Raw genomic sequence first — 18653 nt, 5'->3', positions numbered from 1 at the left:
TTTTACTGCTTTGGCAAAAGAAAGTAATAAAATATGTGAATAAACTGAGTTAATAAACTGAGATTTTAGTTCTTTTACATGATGTGATATAATCCACATACACATTGTCTATTAAAATGTATCAGTAGTGATTATGTTTCAGACATAAGATGCATAAAAATCCATAATTTACACACTTAAAATTTGCACACACCATGGCACCTGTAGGAATTCCACAAAAACCAGTGGAGGCCTTCCACATACTGACTGGTTGTTTAGAAAGCATAACATAAAAAAAAGCAAACAAAAAAAACCTTTTCTGTCCTACCATCACAAACATAAAATGGAATAAAATGGAAACTCCTAAGAGATTTTAACAGCAATTCTCTGCTTTGTTCAGTTGAAAGGATTTTTGAACTTCCAGCAGCATTAAAGATGACAGCTAAAAGATGACAGAACATTGCAGCAAAAATGTTGAAGGTCCTGTTCAACCCACAACCCTGGTATTGGAAATAGCTGGTGTCTTTCATACACACATTACAGTATTACAAGTTATAAAAAATAAAACAGTCCTGATATGAAATAAAAACACAAATTATTTACAAAAATTGATCATTCAGTACAAATGATCACCATCCTTCTTTAGGATGGTGACCGAATACATAGAACTACATTAAAAGTTTACTGAATACAAAGTTAACCTTTTAACATGGCCATCTCAGTCATGAGACCTAAATCCAGAAGACAACTTTGAAGGTGAGTCGAATAGAGGAGCATAGAAAAGATCCTAGGACTCTGGGTAATCTAGAAAGATTGTGCAAAGAAGAATGGTCCAAGAAAACATTGACTTAAATAAGTCCTCTATTATTACTAAATTAACATTCGCCATTTCACCCTGCTGCCTTGATTCAGAGTCTTATTTTTCAGTTATCTGGCTCTTCTCTCAAGACCTTCATTCATAACAGTCTGCACTTTTCATTTTGTTTTAGAAATTTCTCAAAATATTGTTTAAAATGTCCTATCTATTTTTATTGAAATGGGTATAGCAGATTGCTTTAATCCAAGATGTCTGCTAGTGCTTGTTTACCATTTACTCTGCTGCCCCCATGTGGTAGAAATAATCAATGTACCCTAAATGATGTGGCAGGAGTGGATTTATAGTAGACATTCTAAGTCGGGTCAAACAAAACAGACTGACAGTGCTACTGATAAAATATATGACATAAATTCTAAACTACGGGATATAAAATTTAATGTATATCTCAAATACTAGATTTGTATTTATAAGTCTGCAGATATTCTGTTTTTGACTCCGTGGCAGACACAAATAACACTAACAGTGCAGACAAACATTTCCATGAATGCGATAGAAATTGTAACCGTTTGTAAATAATCCATACTACTTTTTAACATTCTCCGTTGATACATTTTACGGAGGAAATTGCTGCTTTGTTTTATACCTCCACAAGAGGGCTCCAGAGAGCCACAGTTGTTAGGGCGTTTAACAACTCCCAATAAATCATTGTTACCTTTCCTAGCCTCCAGTTTCATAGCACAGTGAAATCATTGCGGAGGTACTGTTTTAAATTTACCTTTCGTTTTCTCACATTTATTCTAAAAGTTGCAATCATCCATCCCAAACCAAAGCACTCTTGCACAAGGCACTGTCGGCTCACTCTGACACACATGGCACCGTGACTTAATGACTTCACTGACCCGAGGCATCAACGAAGCCCCGCAGAGCTGCTGATGAGTCACTCCTGACCATACAGCCCAGCAGACAACAGCAGGCACATGGTGCGAGCTAAATCTTGGCCTGCATCTCTCTCATCATGTTGTGATTCAATATTCACAATGATGAATGACTGAACACTGCAGTTCTGCCCAACATCAAGGTCACAGAGTCTGGTTAGGTCCTCATACATACTGATCTGGAGAGAGAGTAGAAGACAAAGCAGCAGTGGGACCCCAGATATTAAAGCACTGCCATATGTTTGGAAAATCATACCGTTTGCCATTTATGTAAAAGTTTTACATAAAAAAAAAATGTGTGCCTCTTCCTCTGCCTCCGCTCCCAAAAAGCTTTTATTAAGACACTTGTGATAAAAAGCTTGCATTAGAGTGTTTTATGTGTAATATAATCCACAACACAGTTGCATTCACTGTGAGGCTAACACTAGAGTCATGCACACCTGCAGGTAAGGGGGAAAAAAGCCCCACACCGTGTCCAAGCACATTTATAAACTCTCGCCCAAAGCCTGACATGATTTTTCCTTTAGTACAATAACTTCAGATCCTGTGAATGTCTGCTGTGTCAGAGTTACACAGTTTGTTCCTGTGTTACCTTGTTTATCAGGGAGACTTTCTTCCTGAAATTTCCTTTGTGTTTGAAGTTCGGCAGGATAGATTGTTACAGTGTCATGTATTCATTTAAAAATATCACACCTTGGTGAACTGAAAGGAAAATGAGACATATTGTCATAACCTATTGTACAAATAATATTGACAATGTTGCTGTTTACTTGCATTTAGCCCCTTTTACACTTTATCCAGGACAATCACTTGTCTGACAGGTCAAGAAAAACGTGTCGAAGTTTGAATCTGGATTAGTTTATGTAACGATTTCCCCAGTTCTAGAATGTCTGCGGTGTTTAACCCACTGATGTGAACATTGAAAAAGCTATCAGGTTGAGTGTCCTGTTTGTTTTTCATTTGGACCCGAATGCTGGCAGCTCTGAGGCTGAGAGGTGAAATAAAGAGTTTTAACAAGACTTGGAAGCTGCATGAGAGTGACACAGAAAGCACCAGAAGAACCCAGGAAAGAACAACGAGAACTGATGACAATATACTGAGGCAGAGGTGGAAAAGAGAAAGGAACCAGATGAACTAATCAGAAGAGATGTGGGACGGTTACGACAGAATGAGAGCAGGGAAACTGAGGGAAAGAGACTAATTACCAGAGAGGGAGCTGAACTAAGACTCAAACTACAAACCAAGAGGAAAAGATAAAGATCAAACCAAAGAGATGATTGAAGACAACTAAATACAAAAATGCACAAAGAACAGAACACAAAAACGAACAAAGAAACTGAACCCAAAGAAACAAACTTATATGTCAAACAATTCTAACAATAATGAACACAGGATAATGAACTATGTATGGCAAGACATGTTTGACATAAATAAACCACAAGGAAATGATCAACAAACAATAACAAAAGAAAGCCAAAACCCAAACACCACAGAAGAATAACAAAAACATTTGGCCTGAATCAAAGAAGAAAGTCACTGATTAAATCAAATGATAAAACAGTCCCACTGGCAGTTTGCCCAAAGCAGAACAGACGACACAGCAAGCCTGTGGAGGAAGGTGCTCTCTTCATAGTAGAGCAAAGCTAAATATTTTAGACAACTTGCAAAAGTTTAAGTGTGAAGGTGGTTTCCTGTTGTCAAGTTTTGTGCTGTTTTTAGATTTGTGATTTGTGTCATCCCTGCTTTCCATCACTTGTGTGTCTTTTGTTTGTTTCAAATAAAACTTCATTTTCAGGTTATCAACCTGCCTCTTGCCTCTGGTGTCTTGACTGTGACTTCATGCCCTCTAGAGCCAAGAGTAAAGAAGTCCAAAGAGAAACAATAAATGTCCATGTGTACTTCTGCAGTTGCAATTGTTGAAAATTGATTTTCTCCTCCGTGTCACCAGAGAAAATACACAGTACACATGAAACCTTGTTGCTTTCAGGTGATTTGTTTTCTCAGACTCCCCTTCATATTACGTAAGGAAGAGCCAGCCCCTGAGGCTTAGGTTGGCTTTGGATTAAACAAGAAGAGATGTGAACCTGATTAAACATCCTTAATCTCATTTTTATAGAAATATTCCCAGTGGCAAAAACGCAAACTGATTCTGACTACCAAAGTGATATGAACAGATTGGGGAGAATGGAGACCATAGAGCAAGTGTGTGATCTAGACGAGTGAGAAGCATGGTTCCCACCAGATATTATTATTCCTTTGTTTTCTATGACTCAAAATTCAAAATAGATACAAAAAAGACTACTGGAATAGCCTGGTATCATTGAATAATCCATCTTGAATCTCTCTTAAATTACATTTTATTCATAACAATTTGTAAGGCCAACCTATAAAAACACACTGATCCACATAGTCGAAGTCAGCATGTTGCGAAACTTCAAATTCACTTTTGGTTTTCCTGAGGCTTTTGAGCCAACATCCCTTGGTGATCACATCGGATTAGAACCTGGGATTTTACTGAACGCTTTTACAGCCACTGCATAAAGAAAAGATAGGTGAGAGTGGGTAAGCAATAGAGTAACCTTTTTTTTCCACATTGCTATTTTCTTTTGCACTAAGAATCAAAATCATCTTCATATTTTACCATTAATTGACAACATAAATATGGTGACAGGTAGTGAACAAGTTGCCTTTACCAAAACATGTTGTACTGGATAGTAAGAATAATCATTTTTAAAGAGCTTGCCCAAAGCAAAGAAACTAAGTGGCTCCTCAAGAACCAACCCAACCAACCAACTTCTCACTCAGAATCCAGATGTCAAAATGTGCTGTCATATTAATAAAGGATATGCCTACAAAGAAACAGCTTTGTCTTCAGAAGTAAATTACTGCTATTTACTTATAAAATAGTGTGCATTGAAAAATTTGAGGGTCAAGTAAAGTCCAATCTGTGAGTAAATCAATAAAGTCATTGGCTAGAGATTCGACTTGTGCTAATGTTAAATGTTTCCATTCATCCCGTCAACCAGAATAACATCCCTGATTCATGGTTTCATATTTTGAGGAACAAAACTTGAACAAAATGATAAATGAAATGATAAATTAAGTTGACAACATAGTGTTTGATTACTTTTGGGATAGTTTCCTGATCTGAGAAGATTATACGAAGTAAAAATAAACAAACATGATATTCACTGATCTCACTAAAGTTATGTAAGTAAAAAGGAAATTCAAGTAATTTTGGCTCAGATAATTTATTTTCTGACACTGAATAGTTAGAATAAAGCTTAGCCAACCACAAACTAGAGGCTAACTTACAGTTCACTCAGGTCATCTGTGTCAGATGTTAAAATTAATTTGGTCATTTTAAACATTTAAGTGTTACAGAAAAGAAAAACAGAAGAAATCTGTGAGACAGGCAAATACTTTTTCACAGCATAATGATGACATTTCAAAAATAACAAGGCTGAAATCAGGTTTGAATCTGGAGTAGCAACAAATCGTACAACTAGTTGATAATTCATAGCAGGCCCTAACCTAACAAGAACACAGAATGGTCTTGTTTTTGTATAACTCCTGGAGCTGATGGTTTGAAAAAAAAAAAACATATTCACCAAAAAGGATTCAGAGGGTGGAGGCTCTTTGCAATCATCATTATGGTTCTGTTTCGGGAGAAATGCATGAGATAATCAGTGTCCAAATCTTAAAATACATGCAGCCAAACTCTTGCTGTCAGAAGTACTTAACTGCACTTCCTCAGATTTTATTTAGTCCAGGCAATGCAGTTACAACATAGCAAAAGTTCAGCTAATATGATGCAGGGTAATTCTATCCATCTGTATCTGCTGGAAACTCTGTAGTCAGGCTTGGAATCTTTATTAAAGGCTCAATGAACTCCTTAAATTTTGCATATATAGTCTGTGTTTGTACATATGGCCTAGTGATTTGTGTGATGGTGACAAACATCTCATTTAATAACATTTAACCTTTTGCACAAATTTAGTCATGTCCTATACAAAGACCTCGATAAAATCTCATTTAAATAAACATTTTGCAAATAGATTATTGAAAGTTGTTCAACTGCGTGTTCTGGCTGCTTGAAGTCTGACGAGGTGGATCATCTTCATGTTATGGTCCGGCCAAAACAGGCCACAGCAGCCTAGAAGGACATGGAAAATGTTGTGTACTTGTGTAGCACATTATCAACTCCAGAAGAGTCAAAGCGTTTCACACAACATTCAGTCATTCAAACGCATATAGACACACTGATGGTGGCAAGCTACTGGATCATAGCCAGAGCTGTTCTGGAGCAGTCTGACAGACGTGAGGCTGCCATGCACCAGGGTCTCTGACCACCACCAGTAAGCAAGGCAGGTAAAACAGACACAAGGACACAACAATGGAAACGAACAGAGTGGGAGCTCGAATGGCACTCCACAAGTTACAAGACAAACTCCTACCGCCATCACCACTCTCAGTCGCAGACTAGGACAAGACAGGAAAACTACGAGAACAATGAAAACACAGGAATATTCTTAGCAGTCATTGTGTTAGGCCCCTCCTGAACCAGAGACACCAGAAGCGTCATACATGGCCCAAGAAAAAGAAGAACTGGACAGTTACTCAGCAGGCTAAAGTCCTATTTTCAAATGAAGGTAAACTCTCAGCTGGCTCAGATATCCAGTTGTGATTAAGTATGAAGCATTTTTATAAATACTGTAACTACGGAATAGAATGGCATTTTATCTATGAGTTTCACATCTCCGTCTGCATCATCAGTAAAATAATCTACATACCTGGGACTGGAATATTTATCTAATTGATTTAAGACCAAGTTGCACGTAAAGTCACTAATTTGTATAATATCATTAATGTGCAAAAATAGATTTGTGAAATTTTCTAATTCACAATCCCCACTTTATTTAAAATATGCTTCCCAACTAAAACACAATTAATTATTTTATTTATATAATTTTAAATAAAGAGCAGGGGGACATACAAGATCTTTTCAGGGTTTCCCGAGATATGTGGGATATTTTCTGGGATATGTAAAGAATTACTCCATTGGAACTGATGTTTCACAGATATGCAACTAAAATGAAACCGAGTCTATTTATATTAATATTACGTAATCAGGGGAAATCAGCCTACAGAAACTCAAAGCCTTCCTGGTGATGTGGGACTTTTCTCACAGAGATCAACTCTGCGGATCAAATCGATCTGGGTTAAGTTTCACAATTGTTAAAGGAAAGTTTTTTGGGGTTTTTTATAGTTTATAAAAAAATTGGTGTATTTTCTTTTTTCTTTTTTTATTTGTTAAAGTGCCAGAATTCGAGATGACCAAACATAAACATCATACCACTTCTCTCCAGGGACATCATCAAGCCCCTCTCCACCCATTCCCTCTACAGTTCAGGCCATCCAGGCCAGATTGTTAAAACCCATAACTGCGCATATATAGAAACATTTTAAGTCACTGCAATTTGTTATTTTAAAGAAGCTCACAAACACAATGACAGGACATCCAGACCAACAAAGGAAGAGGGAAGGCCAAGTGAATTGTGTCCACAGCTGTTTCTCTCTTCTTCTTCTCTGCCCTGTCCCTTGGAGGTCACTCTTCCTGCGTAACATCACAAAGCACACGCGGATACTGCTGCTTCTGCTGCTGCATGGCCATAAGTCTTCTCAAATGCTTTTGTGTTCCATCAGCCTTTGAGCATGTTTACGTACAGTTCTCTTCGGCTGGTTACAACAGTGCAGCTTAAGATGTAATGTTGTGGTTCTCTTGATGCCATCCAGCTGGACTCTGGATCTGTAATTATTGCACTGTAGATGGAGAAAGAGAGGGAAGAAAGACTGGGAGGCAAACAGGTTTCATCTTTTTATCTGCTCTGGTTTCCATGTCTGCGTAAGTCGCTCTGTCGTGGAGTGTGCCTGAGATGCTTGCCTTTTATGGGCGTGCAAATAGGAAAGTCTCCTTCAGGAGTTAAAAAGTTAAGCAGCACACACTGCACCAAATTTATGACAATGAAACCAAACATCTGGAGTCAGGGAACATCTTTACCTACGCAACTAATCATCCGCAATTGCCAAAACAATGTTTTTCCTCACTCTAAAACTCAAAAACAGGCTTTTGATAATCTGAATCAGATTTCCATACATGCCTCGTAAAAGTTAGTGGAGCTCAATGGTCCAAGAATGACCTAAGATCACTGAGTACACAGAGATTTCCCCTCTTATTGTTATGAGAACAGCCTCTCCAATAAAAAGAGGCTTGAATAAGTGCTTGCAAATGCGTGAGTGTAACAAGTGTGCGTGTGTGTGGGTGTGTGTGTGTGTATGCATTATGCAGTGCATCTGCGTGAGAGCTTTGGAAGACTTATGCATGCACTGCCTTGCCAGAAAATTTGAGAAAAACAAACAGTGTCTTTATTATAGTAATGAATATGCTTTGGGAAGCAAACAGTTTAATTTTCCATTAACCCGTCACCCCCTCCCCCACCACAAAAAACCCCTCATAAAATACCAATAAAGGCTAAGGGAAACCTGTGACATTTCACTTTGTTGGCACCAAACACTGCAGTCTTCCACTGCTGCTTGACCCTTGAACCCTCACCTCTGGAAAATCCTCGCTCACAATACGAGCCCCAGCTCATTTATATAATTTTTATTTTTTTTTCCACAAAAAGAGTCATCTCAGTGCAACAAATTTTGACAAACATTTGAGTCGACACTGTCACTTTAAGTTAAGGTCATGCAGAAGATCAGATTTGTGCACACGGCGTATACGTGGAAACGTTCAAGACAAAAATCCACATAGAATCCGCTTTGGAAAAATAATGCAAAGGCATTTTACATTCATGTAAGTTACATAGAGTTTACATCAGGCCTTTCGCTGACATGCAGCAACACTCTGGAAGAAGTTGTAAGAGTAAAAAATGAATGTCTGTTTCCTAATAATTTACTCTGATGTAACCTGGTTTTTAAGGAGCATAGGAGCAGAGGGGTGTGTGAGCACTCCTGTTGAGTAGCCACTGCACAACAGGTCTAATAGCCACAGGGCTCAGGTCAGGTGTACACACCTTAAACAAAGAGCTTATTGTGCTGCTTGCACCTCATTGATTCACCCACGTGGAGGTGGAGTGCAGCACCTTTATCTTTCAGTATATATTTGCATAGTAGAGGTCAGCCACAACACAGGGCTTTCTGTGTTTCTCGCTGCAGTTAAAGGCACTCTGGCTAACAGACTTGTAGGTATTGCAAACTGTAGGCTAACTCGCCTACAACAAGCTTAGTATGTTGTCAAGTACACTTAGGTTTTAAACCTTTAAAAAGGTCTTGCTCAAGCCAGTAAAATTTTCCATCATTCTATTCCCATGATTTAAAGTTTTATTCTTCAGATACCATAAAAATTGTTGGAGTGACCAGAGTTTTATTTCCAGCAGTCTGGACGATGAAATAAACTATCACATTGCCTTCTAGCTTGCCATGCGTGCTACATGCTACATGAGTCTAAATGTGATAAAATAAGAGTCATTTTTGTGGAGCATTAAGTGATGTAACCTCTCTTCAAGTCTTCATGTGATGCTCTCCATGTTTTCTTTGTTTGTCAAGTATGTATTGGGATGAAAGTTACAATATTAATCATGTTCTGCTGTATGAGGATGTGGCTCTTCACTGTGATGCCACCGTCTTGTTTTATTTTGTTTTCTCCACATTTATGGATCAATTGACCATAAAGAAATTAATCTCAAATCAGCTGCAAGGATCCCCAAAAGCTTACATAATAATTAGCTCAATTAACCAGAAAGTAGTAGCAGCCTTCACTCAGCTCAAAAATTCAGCAAGTTGAAGTAGGTAAATCTTCATCAGTGCAGACAGAGTGTCTGCAAAGCATATCATGAGTTAAACAATCTTATTGATGGGTAGCTGCTGCCACATTTGTGTAATATTTTTTGTGAATATTAATAATGTTGATCAGTCTTCACATCATATCAATATAAGATGTGATCTCATTGAAACATATCCAGTAAAAAGCATAAAAAGAGCACATAACTTTCCCCAAGCAGGATGAACTTACATTTATATATAAATAAAAATACTTTATTCATTTCCTGAAAATGTCCATTTTTGGATATTTACGAAGATGATGTTTATGTCGGACTGTGATGTCAAAATATTTTGATATGTCCTGAAAAGGCCTTGTCTGCTGGACATCAAGTTGCAAATTCTACAAATATATAAGAGTTTTATTTCCCCAAACATATTTAGAACTCAAGGCAGGTACGTAATAGTGAGGAGGGTGTAACATATCGGTGCTTCACCTGTTGCTGTGCAATACTGTTCATCTGAGTGAAAAAAGGTTCCAACACTTTTTTTTCTTGTTTGCAAGGAAGTTTAATTCTGCAGTTTGAAAGAGTTTCTGTCCCTAAAAAAGAAACGCCACACATAACTCTCATTAAGGCAATGCTGCCTGTGGCAGATCTTAGCCGACTGCAGGCCACAACCAAGCAAATAAACCAAATAATCACTTGAAATTAAAGAAAAATGCTAAAAAGTTATAATCTGCAAAATATAAAAATGAAAACTAATAAATCTGGCATCAAAATCCAAAATGATAATAAATAAGCTTAATAGCAGTACTACAGCCGTAAGAATCAAAAATAGCATTTTGCTGTAGTTTAAACAATCAGTGCATTAATTCATTTGCGTTTTAAATAAAAGCCATCAGCTCATGCTCTGTGTGTTTGTTTAATTTTCCAGAGTAATTACCTACAGTGATGCAGCGCTATTTTTAATCAAGGTTGTCTGTGAGATTCTCATACCAACACCAGACTAAACAAAGTGCTTTGTTTGTTGTCATAAACATGACTATGAACTCAACTTCTCATGTGGAGTTGGTCTTAAGTGAAAATGTGAAACAAAAGTTTGGATGATCTCAGAAGAATGCCTCAGACATGTCAAGAGTCTGTGGTCTTCACATTTGAGAGCTGGCTGGGATTTGAAACAGAAAGAGGTCCGTATGGTTCCCTTTTCTGCGTTAGACAGACTCCAAACAAAGATGTACTTATCAAAAGTTTTAAAAAAAGTCTGGTGAATTGCTAAAAGAGAGTCAAATAGACCAAACTTTAATCAAATTTAGCTATTAACCCTTTGGAGTCTTACAGCTCTAACCGTACAAGTTAGATATTATATTAGTAGATAAAGTTCCTCAACAGGACAACTTCCATGCTGCCATGTAAACTTTATGTTGTTTGACTCTGTTGGCAGTATCAATCCACCTGATCATCTGCAAATCGTCAGTCCACTCTAAGTCTGTCAAGAGTGGTGTAAACTTTCAGATTTTCCAACACGCTGTCATTTGCGTAACTAAAACAGAGATGGTATGCTCTGGTGCTTTCTCTAGATCTTTGGATAAGGTCCCAGCTTATAAGGTGGACTGAAACAGTTGACACCATCAATTGGTTTAACTTTTAATGAGGCATAGCTTAAATTGTAAAGAAAAAAACTTGACAATGCACTTCATTTCAAAATACAAAAAAAACACTTTTTTTAATCCAAATGGGAAGTGAAGTATTAGAGTTTGTGTACGTTCTGACATATTTTATTTTAATCAGAGTTGCTTTTTTTTTTAACTTTTCCTCAAAACGTTCTTCTATCTAAAGGGGCAGTATCATGCACAATCAACTTTCTTTTTAGTTTTACATCATGTTAAAATGGTATTCCCTCATAAACAAAACATACCTGAAGTTTTGCCTTGATTCATTAATTTCTGTTTGATAAATCATTTAATCTCCCACGGCAACTATTCACCTGTTCAAAACATTTGGCTGGACTACCACCTTCCAGGCACAGCTCCTCCTCAGACCTGCAGTTTCCAAGCTTTCGAGCTTTTGTCTCTCGGAGCATCCCTCCCCTGCAGCTCCTCTACTCAGCTCTGTCCGACTCACCAGCAGTAATTAGCAAACACCTGATGGAATTGTGCATTCGCTGAGCTCATTGTATGAGCTACTTCTCCGTGCATGTAACGATAATTGAGAGTTAGTCAGAACCCAAAACGGAGCCAAAACACGTGTCCAATACACCAAACTTTTATTATATGAACAAACGTGAAAAAGGGGCTCTAGAGGGTGTGGGCTCACAGGTAGATTGGAAAAGGGGAGTCCAAAGGTTGGGGAGAATGGGCAAAGGAGTTGCCTGGGGAGCTCAGGGAACAAAGCTGTGACCAACCAACCAGAGTCTCATTAGTAGGATCAGTCCAGGTCATGCAGATGAGCATGGGTCTCAGTTACAGAAAATCCAATAAGCGGAAGGCTGGAGGCAGGTTCAGAGGGAGGCTGGGTTCGGCAACAGGAGATCAGACTTCCAGTGGAGGACTGGGCAAAATCTGTGGTCAAGAACAGGCAGAGTCAAAAAACCAGAAAACTTCATAGAACGTGGAACAAGGAACAGTGCTTGAAAGCTGTGACCAGAGCAACAGACGATCTCGCACTGAGCTGCAGATGAGCAGCTGGTTAAATAGGAGCGGCAGCACGGATGAGGCCCTTATCCAGGACCAGGCGAGAAGGTATCCAGGACCTCTCCTCAGGACCATAGCCCTGGTCTGGATGCTGGCGATGGAAATCACGGATGAGGCCCTTATCCAGGACCAGGCGAGAAGGTATCCAGGACCTCTCCTCAGGACCATACTCACTGTAAAGGCAGGGGCCCCATGAATAAGCCGGGCGGGTGGTGGGGGTCTGGATGGAGGGAAAAATCTGGATGACAACACAGGTTTGATCTTGGAGACATGAAAGGTGGGGTGTACACGCAGTGAAGAAGGCAGTTTGAGACGCACAGCCACTGGGTTGATAATCTTGGCAACAGGAAATGGGCCCACAAAACGGGGTGCCAACTTACGATTCTCTACCTTGATGGGCAGATCCTTTGTGGATAACCACACCTTCTGACCCACCAGGTATCTTGGGGCTTTGGATCTGTGGCGATTGGCATTACGGGCATAGACAGCGGAGGTCTTGCAGAGAGTGGCTCTGGCCTTTCTCCACACCCTGAGACAACGGCGTGCAGATAAATGGGCCGCAGGAACCAGGGTGGCCTGCTCCTGAACAGAGAGAATGGGTGGCTGAAAGCCATAAACAACATGAAATGGGGACAGTCCTGTGGCACTTGATGGTAATCCGTTGATGGCGTACTCTACCCAAGGTAAGTTCTGGGACCAGCGACTTGGAGCATCCAAGCAAAGCATACGCAATTTGGATTCAACCTCCTGGTTCATTCTTTCTGTCTGGCCATCTGTCTGAGGATGAAACCCTGAGGAGAGACTGACATCAATGTCAAGAAGGGTGCAGAACTCACGCCAAAAACGGGAAATGAATTGGGGTCCTCTATCGGACACGATGTTGCGGGGAATGCCATGAAGTCTGAATACTTCTCGGGCCATCACCTCAGCGAGATCACGAGCTGAAGGCAACTTGTGTAGAGGAACCAGGTGGGTCATCTTGGAGAATCTGTCCACCACTGTGAGGAGTACGGTGTTACCTTGAGATGGAGGTAGGCCGGTGACAAAGTCCATAGAGATGTGGGACCATGGGCGATGAGGGATCGGCAGAGGCCTCAGTAGACCAGCAGGGGCACGTCTGGATGGCTTTACTCTGGAACAGGTGGCACATGCTGACACAAACTCTCGTGTATCCTTTCTCAGTGTGGGCCACCAGAATCCTGACTGGACCACTGCCAGAGTCTTAGTCATACCTGGGTGACAAAAAAGTTTAGAGCAGTGACAGAACTGAAGGACCTTAGACACCATTTCTTCAGGAACAAACAGAAGATCCGTAGGACATTGAGCTGGTGGTGGTTGTTTCTGATGACTCCTTCTGAGTAAGGTTTCAATTCTGGTAAGGGCCAACCTGGTCTTGGAGGGAAGGATGTAGTCATGGTTACTAGAGTCGGGAGAACAGACAGGAAGCTGATGGAGTCTTGAAAGGGCATCAGGTTTGACATTCTTGCTGCCAGGACGATAGGCCAGGGTGAAGTCAAATCTGCTAAAAAATAGTGCCCACCTGGCTTGGCGTATGCTCAGTCTCTTAGCTGACTTGAGGTACTCCAAGTTCTTATGGTCTGTCCACACAGTAAAAGGATGTGTGGACCCCTCCAACCAGTGCCTCCATTCCTCCAGTGCTAGTTTGATAGCCAACAGTTCTCTGTCTCCCACATCATAGTTCCTCTCAGAGGCAGAGAGCCGGCGGGAGAAAAAGGCACAAGGATGTAGCCTGGCATCATCTGCAAACCGTTGAGACAGCACAGCGCCAATGCCAGTGTCTGAGGCGTCAACCTCCACCACAAAAGGGTTAGATGGATTGGGAAAACGCAAAATGGGAGCTGAGGTGAAAAGACGTTTCAGCTTACCAAAAGCCTGTTTGGCCTCTGATGACCACTTGAACTGAGTCTTGGTTGAAGTGAGTCGGTGAAGAGGGGCAGCCACCAAACTGTAGTCCTTGATGAAGCGGCGATAAAAGTTGGCAAACCCTAGAAAGCGTTGGAGCTCCTTCTTACAAGATGGGTCAGGCCATTCCAAGACTGCTGCCACCTTAGAAGGATCCATGCAGATCCTGCCAGGAGCAATGACAAAACCCAGAAAGGATACAGATGACTGATGAAATGCACACTTCTCTGCCTTAACAAATAGCTTGTTTTGGAGAAGCCTAAGAAGAACCTCACGCACATGCTTGATATGGGTAGGTAAATCCTTTGAAAAAATTAAGATGTCATCAAGGTATACAAAAACAAATCTGTTTAGCATGTCTCTTAGTACATCATTAACCAATGCCTGAAAAACAGCTGGGGCGTTGGTTAGGCCAAAAGGCATGACCAGGTATTCATAATGCCCTGAAGGGGTGTTGAAGGCCGTCTTCCATTCATCTCCCTCTCTTATTCGGACCAGATGGTAGGCATTACGCAAGTCCAGTTTAGAGAAAACAGTGCTTCCATGAAGGAGCTCAAAAGCAGAGGTCATGAGGGGCAGAGGGTACCTGTTCTTGACCGTGATCTCGTTGAGGCCTCGATAATCAATGCATGGTCTAAGAGACCCATCCTTCTTGCCCACAAAAAAGAATCCAGCACCTGCAGGGGAAGAAGACTTTCTGATTAGTCCAGCTCTTAGGGAATCAGAAATGTATTCCTCCATAGCCTTTCTTTCAGGGCCAGAAATGGGATACAATCTGCCCCGAGGTGGGGTGGTTCCAGGACGCAGGTCAATGGCACAGTCATACTCTCTGTGGGGGGGCAGAGCAGTGGCCTTAGATTTATTAAATGCCTCACGCAAATCATGATATACTTCAGGGACCCGAGACAAATCAGGGTAATCATGGTGGACCTCACAGGGAGCAGTCATAATAGGGGCTTCCCTTAAACATGAAGTGGAACAAGATGGACCCCAGGACTGAATCTCACCAGTTAGCCAATTGATGACTGGACTGTGTTTGATGAGCCAAGGACGTCCCAGAATTACTGGAATCTCTGGAGACTTGGTCAGCAGAAACGTGATCCTGTCGTGGTGGTTTCCTGAAATCAGCACAGATACGGGCTTAGTGCAGTGAGTTATTTGATCAATGAGATGACCATCAATAGCAAAAATCTCACGTGGTTTCTCAAGAAGTTCCAACTCCAGTGTGAGCTTAAGAGCTAGGCTGACATCTAAAAAAATCGGCATCAGCCCCGGAATCAATAAAAACAGGAACTTCAGTCTTTTCAGGGGAATCAGGAAACTTGATTGTGCACTGATGGTGGGAGGGGTTCTGTGATTTGAGAATAGGGCTCAGCAAAGACCCCCCAAGCTTTACTGAGCCTGTCCTTTTAACGGACAGTTAGTGGCTTGATGACCCTTCCCTCCACAGTAGAAACACAGGTGATTTCTAAATCTTCTCTCCTTCTCCTCTGCAGAGAGCTTGGTCCTACCCAACTGCATGGGCTCCTCAGTGGTAGCAGGGGAGGGCATGGAGGCTTGTGCTAAGCTGCAAGGACTGACCTGGACTGATGGAACCCGTCTTTGATAATTGGATGAAGACCTCTCCCTCTTACGTTCACGAAGGCGTTGATCAATTCGTGTGGCAAGCCTTTCTAAGGCCTCGAGGGTCTTGGGAGGGTCACGGGTGGCAATTTCATCCTTGATCTCCTCTGACAGACCCTGGTAAAAAACATCAAATAGGGCTTCATTATTCCAAAGGCAACTGGACTTCAGGGCATGGAAACTGATGATGTAATCTGTAACCGGTCGTGAGCCCTGTTTGAGAGAAAACAGTCTCCTGGCAGCCTCCCTCTCAGGACGGATTGGATCAAAAACCCTCTTCATCTCATCAGAAAACTCAAAAAATGAATCACAGCTGTCAGCATCATTCTCCCACTCAGAAGTTCCCCACTGTTTAGCCTTACCAGACAGTAGAGAGATTGTGTAGGCCACCTTGGCCCGTTCCGAAGGGAAGGCAGAGGGCTGGAGTTCAAAAACCAGTGAGCACTGGGTCAGAAAAGGCCTGCACTGTTCAGGATCCCCATCAAAACGCTCAGGTGGGGGAATCCTAGGTTCATTGTTGGCATTAACCGGGGGGGTAACAGCAAGGGGAAGTGGCCGTGTAACTGAGGGTGTAGCTTGGCCTTGAGACACCGTTAAGGACGAAAGTCCCTGTAACAGCTCCTGGACATTTCTTTCTAGGCCTGAAATGGCTCCCTCCACCTTTGAACACCAATCAGGATTTGGCTGTGGGTTCATGCTGGCGAGATCGTACTGTAACGATAATTGAGAGTTAGTCAGAACCCAAAACGGAGCCAAAACACGTGTCCAATACACCAAACTTTTATTATATGAACAAACGTGAAAAAGGGGCTCTAGAGGGTGTGGGCTCACAGGTAGATTGGAAAAGGGGAGTCCAAAGGTTGGGGAGAATGGGCAAAGGAGTTGCCTGGGGAGCTCAGGGAACAAACGGGGACAAAAAACAACCAACCAGAGTCTCATTAGTAGGATCAGTCCAGGTCATGCACGGATGGGTCTCAGTTACAGAAAATCCAATAAACGGAAGGCTGGAGGCAGGTTCAGAGGGAGGCTGGGTTCGGCAACAGGAGATCAGACTTCTTCAGGAGGACTGGGCAAAATCTGTGGTCAAGAACAGGCAGAGTCAAAAAACCAGAAAACTTCATAGAACGTGGAACAAGGAACAGTGCTTGAAAGCTGTGACCAGAGCAACAGACGATCTCGCACTGAGCTGCAGATGAGCAGCTGGTTAAATAGGGAGCGGCAGCGTGCAGGTGAGGGTAATTAGCAATCAGCCCAGTGGAGGAGCTGCAGGGCTGAAAACATGACAGTGCAATGCCTTTAAAAGTGTTGCTGAAGGGTTAATAGAGGAACGATGCTGTGATGAATTCTTGAAAGTGGAGTTTCAGAAAGGGCAGGAGTTTTTAAAGAGACAGAGGCCAAATTTCAAGGCATTAAAGCAGGAAGTAAGATTTCTGTTAAGTCATATTTCATATATCTACTATTTTTATAACAACAACTGAGGGTGGCTTACGTACTTGGTTATGCTACAAAATGGCTCTGTGTGCCCGGAAAAATCACATAATACTACGGCCCTTTTAAATACCAACATCTACGGAAACTCAAGAGACGAGACAGATTCACCTTTTTCACTTATGGCAGCCGAATGAAAGAAAACTTCATTTTCACCGCTAGATCAACTCACTCACATCCTCTGAGAGTATTATCTATATTCTGCTAGTATTCACCAAAGAGTCAATTGCTCTGTTACATGCAGAGGATTAAATCACTCTAAACTATAAAGCAAACACCAGCTGGGTTGTTTCTTGTCCACTCTGAATTTATGTGGGACTGCAGCACAATTTGGAGCAGGCCTATTTATAGCCAACTATATACCAGCAACATCCGCCACCAGCACCCTGCAGCCTGAAAGTCACACCGGGATGATTTTGGGAGGGGGAAGTCCTTGAGCTCCTCTGTCAGTGTGAGGCATTGCAGTGACAAGTTTGCTGATGATGTTGGTGACTTGGGAAGTCGCACTGCACCGGTCCCCTCTCACAACCCCATCCCTCAGCTGAAGAAGGCTACTCCAAGTGCATGCTTTACACCCACAACATAAACACACACGCAGCACAAAAGCTCATACACTCCGGTGTGTGCATGCCTATACATGCAGGCACGAACAAAACATTCCCTCGGACACTCCACGTGTGAGCACACGAGCTGATTAAAACTGTACAGAGGTAATGTTTTGACTTTGTGTTTTGCAGATTTGACATCAGTCCCCCATATGTTATTGATCGTTGCTTTGTCAAAAATTTTAAGAAGCCACTGTGGTGTTGAAATACAGGACTACAACTGGATATCATTAATCCCATTGACAAAACAAGATACTGAAGCAACTCACCTTAAGCGCTTCAAAAATATCCTGGGAGATTATTTATCCGCCTCCAGCTCTTGTCAAGTCTCCCCCTGTGTGTTTCCGAGAGTCCTAATTAAAAATCACCAAACAAACAAAAGTATCTGGTGTGCATCTCATACACAGCAAGTCCCACTCTGCTGCTCACTGATGCTCTCTAAAATAAGGAGGGAACTTTGCTCACAGCTGCCAGGTTTGCAGCCAATAACGTCACATTGCTTTCCTCCTCTTGGCCAATCGTGTGCCTCTCCTGCTCCACCCTCTCACCCCTCCTCCTCTTTTGCCTCCTCCGGCTCCTCCTGCTGCTGCTGGGAGTTCACATTGTGGTGGACAAGCCCAAAATCTCTCAAAACGGAGATGAACTGCTGCAACATTTACAGGCTGATACAACAATTGTGCAAACAGAAAGTGAGACAAGGGGAGAAAAAGAGATTAATTGGGAGTGTTTTACAAGTTCAGGTTTCTTTGTGAAGAGGTGATTTATAT

At 41.6% G+C, this 18653-nt stretch overlaps 1 protein-coding gene across 1 annotated transcript in view; it reads right to left on the bottom strand.

The window, feature by feature from the left end:
* Window positions 1–18325, bottom strand: part of pde4d (phosphodiesterase 4D, cAMP-specific) — a 193525-nt gene extending 175200 nt beyond the window's left edge. Inside the window, exon 1 of the mRNA XM_044112655.1 lies at window positions 18156–18325. The gene's annotated coding sequence lies outside the window, so the exon portion shown is untranslated. The remainder of the gene's footprint in view (window positions 1–18155) is intronic.
* Between the last annotated feature and the right edge of the window lie 328 nt (window positions 18326–18653).

This window comes from Gambusia affinis, linkage group LG03 (assembly GCF_019740435.1).
Source record: "Gambusia affinis linkage group LG03, SWU_Gaff_1.0, whole genome shotgun sequence".
Taxonomy (NCBI): domain Eukaryota; kingdom Metazoa; phylum Chordata; class Actinopteri; order Cyprinodontiformes; family Poeciliidae; genus Gambusia; species Gambusia affinis.
The sequence above is the reverse complement of the archived record's forward strand: the minus strand, read 5'-3'. Positions and strand labels throughout refer to the sequence as shown.